This window comes from Belonocnema kinseyi, chromosome 4, assembly GCF_010883055.1.
Source record: "Belonocnema kinseyi isolate 2016_QV_RU_SX_M_011 chromosome 4, B_treatae_v1, whole genome shotgun sequence".
Classification (NCBI taxonomy): domain Eukaryota; kingdom Metazoa; phylum Arthropoda; class Insecta; order Hymenoptera; family Cynipidae; genus Belonocnema; species Belonocnema kinseyi.
Window position 1 is genome coordinate 82,180,382 of NC_046660.1, and position 4,592 is coordinate 82,184,973.

The 4,592-nt window shown below is 31.1% G+C and overlaps 1 long non-coding RNA gene across 1 annotated transcript in view; it reads left to right on the plus strand.

Moving 5' to 3' along the window:
* The first annotated feature begins 1,646 nt into the window (after positions 1-1,646).
* LOC117171941 overlaps positions 1,647-4,592 on the plus strand; it is a 9,082-nt gene continuing 6,136 nt past the window's right edge. Inside the window, exons 1-2 of the long non-coding RNA XR_004466940.1 lie at positions 1,647-1,763; positions 2,648-2,881. This is a non-coding gene — a long non-coding RNA (uncharacterized LOC117171941). The remainder of the gene's footprint in view (positions 1,764-2,647; positions 2,882-4,592) is intronic.

Here is a 4,592-nt window from a genome sequence, read left to right on the forward strand (position 1 = left end):
TATCATTACAGATAAGGTATATTCTCATTGTGACGAGAATGACATTCTTATAGAAGAACAAAAAGGATGTTGTAAACACTCACGAGGTTGTAAAGATCTACTCTCTAATCTTTTCATGTAGTCCGGTCACTTTGGTTGTTAATATCTCAGATAAGAAAACAGGTGTAAAAAAGCTGTACAGTGCATGTTAATTGTGTCTCTATTTTTGCGTGGATTGAATGCTTAGCGGTTATTGTGCAAAAACCTGATGAGGGACTGGCAACCTTTCTTTGCCTGAAAGCACCGAAATAGTGCACTTCAAGTAGATAGGTCTACTTTGAAAGGCTCCCGTATTGTAAAATTTGCCTAGAAAATTTCGATTTTGTTTTCATTTATTCTTCAAAGCCTTAAGAACTTATATATTTCTCAAAAATGTCATATTTTTATAGACCTGACTATGAAGTAGTCTACAAGAAAAATAGTTATCTTCAATACTACTGCACCTACCAAAACAAGCCAGGGCTGTTAATGTTTGCAAAAGGAAAAGTATTAACACCATATCAATAGATTGTATAAAAACAATGGATTTAGGATAACTAAGGATCCAGAAGCCTGCCCGGTCTTTTGAATGTACCGCTATATACTTTAATGAAGCAAACATCTCTACTGGGTCATTATTGATCGAACGTTATTATATGGCTGTATTAACAAAAAATTAATATATTTTTTTACACTTTGTTCGTTGTCCTGGGTGCAGTAGTACTGAAGATAATTTTTTTACTTGAAAACCACTTTATAGTTACGTTTATGAATAAATAAAAAAAATCGAAATTTTCTAGTCAAATTTGACAGTATTGGAGCATACATTGACTACAAGCAAGCGTCTCCTTCCGTGCCGCATGACTATTTGCTTGAAGTCTTAAAACTTTACAAAATCTGCTCACGCATCATTGACTTTCTAAGCCATGCAATGAGGCTCTGGGGTACAAGAGTCAAGTATTTTGATCATGGACAACCAAGGATAACTAGATCAATACGCTTTACGACGGTTATATTTCAAGGAAACTCCTTCAGCGCACTATGGTTTTGTTTAGCGTTGAATCAATTGATCAAAACACTAAACAGTATGTCTCATGGGTTCAGAATTCATGATAATGAGGATGGTCATCAAGTGACCCATCTTCTTTACATGGATGACTTGAAGCTGTACGCTAGTTCAGCCTAGAAACTGCAGCAAGTGATCGATGTTACAAAGCAGTTTTCCAATGATATCCACATGGAGTTCGGACTACACGGAGAAAAATAGATAGTCAAACTTTGATGGTCAACATTTAAATGGTCAGTTTGAACTTCCAGAAAGTATCATGTACAATCCATAATTTTTTCTCCAAAGTCAAAGGCATTCTTATTTTATGCTCAATTTAATAATCTGCAGATAGTCAGCCTTAGTTAAATACCCTGTTTTCACATCTTTTGACTGTTCGAGTGCGTCCAATTTAGGATCAGAGATAATCGAATCGAAACTTAGGGATGTTTAATTTAAATATTTTGTTTTTGATTCACTTGTATCATTTGAGTTCGGCAAAATTTACACTCAAGAATAATCAACTCGACACTTACATGGTCAAATAAAGCGCCAACTTCACAAGGGAGTAACTGACGCGACCAAAGTGATTATTTCGTTTATCCATACTGGAAGTTTGCATTTTGCGGAGCGTGTGAGATTCTCTGAATTATATCTGTGATTTACTGTGATTTTCCGTGATTCTCTGTGATTGGGAATGGTAAGTATCTATTTTACGTAATGTAAAAGTCTGAAGATCTCTCTAGACTAAGAGTTTTGAGATTAGGGTTAGAATAATAAAATGTTTTGAGTTGTATTACTGTCATTATTTTATTAATCGCTTAGAATTATTTTAAATATCAATTAGTCTATGATATTATTAATTGTCTTTTAACGTTCTTTTGCAAGATATGGCAACGACAGGGCATAATTTCGTGGTGCTCAGGAAGAGTTGGCAATGCAGCCAAAAGATAATCGATCTATTCCTAGGAAAATTTTGTTGGTTGAATTAAACTTTTTTTGACTTAGAATTAATACATTTTCGGCTGAAACATCTACTATTACATTATTCCTTGAAAATCCACATTTTTCGGTTAAAAATAACTTTTTTAATAAAAAATTTAATGATTATAATGCAAGTCTTTGGTTAAAAATAAACTGCTTAGTAAAAAATTCATATTTTCGGGTTGGAAATTGAAAGTTTTCACAGAAAATTCGTTTCTTGCCTTTAAGTTCAATAATTTGGATTAATATCTTTTTATTCTAGGCTGAAAATCAGGATTTGTTGAATATTCGTCTTTCTGGTTGAAAAATTCATCATTTTATTTGAAAGTTCCTCTTTGGATGAAAATGTGGTTGTTTTGTTAAAAAAACTTTTTTGTTGTTAATTTTTTCTTTTACTGAATATTTATGTCTAAAATTTTTTATTAAAAATTTATCCTTTTAGTTGTGAAATCAACTATTTGTCTGAAAATCCATTCATTTAGTTGAAAAATGGTCTTTGTTACAGAAAATAATCTTCTTGGTTGAAAATTCGTCTATTTCATTTTGAAATTTTAAACAGACAATTCAAATGACCTATAATGTAAAATTTTTTTATTAAAGATTTTAGAATCAGGACGCGGATGCTCCCACTGAAATTGATTTAGAACCCGAGGATGAATCTCACGAGCCCCCTCCGGCAATGAGACCTAATATTGATGGTCTTAAATCTAACATCAATTCTGTAAAAGCACAACAGCTAAGCCCTCTCAATCACAGAAGATCGCAAAACCCGTTGCTGTTAGATGTTTAATTCGTTCTCCACCAGTTTTCCAGCAATCACCCTTATTTCCTGACGTAAGTGAAATGTATAATTTCCAGTGCTATAGCCGTAAAAAATATGGCCTGGCGGTACTTTCTATAAAGTACGTTACTAGTTTGAGAGGGGGATTTTTTATGGAAAAGGCTATAACTTCTTTATTAAAAATGCATTTTTTCACGCGAAGTTTTATCTCTTTTGTTGAAAATTTAACTAATGTGATGAAAATTAGTTTCATCTTTAGCTAAAAATAAAATTTTCAAAACTGTCCATTAAACTATTATATTTTTATCTGAAAATTTACCTATTTTATTTTTGGTTAAAACTTCATCCTGTATATTATATAAATTAAAAATTTAACTAACTGTTTATTACAAAATTCATGTATTTTGTTAAAAAGTCGTCTTTTTGGAGAGAAAGTTAATTTTGTTTGTAGAAAGTTCAAATTTTTAGGTGAAAATTTAATTATTTGATAGAAAATTCATATATCTTGTAAAAAACTCGGCTTCTATGTAGAAAATTATTCTTGTTTGTTGAAAGCTCAACTTTTTGGTTGGGAATTTAACTATCTTTTTAAATTTCAGATTTTCCCTAACTTTACTGATGCAGATGATTTTCTTGCTTTCGATAGGGTGAACATTTTTAACACGCAATATAAAATTGATTTCGTACTTTGGATTGATGCAGTTGATGACAAATCAAAGAGATATTATTTTCATTATCAAGCAATGATATTTTATTTTTCTGTAATGCTTTCAGAACCGTAACATTTTCGGAACATATCTTTGCTTTCGATCTTATAAAAAGTTCTGAAAAAATGTTTATAAAACACTCCGACTTATACAATTCTTGGCCAGTTCTTCTTCATAAACATTCAAAAAGAATGTGTACTGTGACGAAAAGTGCAGTATAATTGGCGATATAATAGGTTCCGATTAGACGTACACATCCTTGTACCTCTTAGAACCAGATTTTTCAGGGTGTCATAAATTAATCCATTTTTTAAAATTTTTTGTATAAGTATTTAAAAAATAACAAAAATGATTTTGTAAAAAAATTTTATTTCGTAGGAATAATTAAATTCTATTATTAATAAAATTTGTATCAACTAATATATAATATTCAGCGTTTTGCAACTGATTGAGCGCAAGAATAAATAAATTACATATAACTTTTTTTTAAAGTTAAATGTATGAAATTTTTGTCGTTTCGTTTAATTTTGTGTAACATTAAAAATATATATTGGATAAATTTTTGTTATTAATTATGTATAAAATTAAAAGATACATATTTTTCACTGAAGAGTTTTAGTTTACTTATTTAACCCATTTATTACTATTTTACATATTTTTAAAAACTTATTGCATAAAGGTGTTAGTTGGGCGTATAATCTAAAAAATGAATAATACAAACTACAAAATAGCCTCGGAAAGGACTGGAACTTTAAATGACAAAAGGCATGCACACGGAAAATCTAAAGGTCATGTGTCAGGCGACGAATGGACACTGGGTGTTTGGAATGCTAGGGGAGTAAATGATCTCAAGGTAAAAGAATTGCGTGAAACTGTGGACGTGAAGAAACTACATATTTTATGCGTGCCCGAAATAAAGAAAAAGGGATGCGAAACCAAAGACATAAAAAACGGCGTGTTGAAAGGCGGATTTGAAATATGGTCAGGAGTAGACTGTGAATGACATGGTAAACAAGGAGTAGGTCTGATTTTGAATGAAAGAGCAAAGCAGCATCTC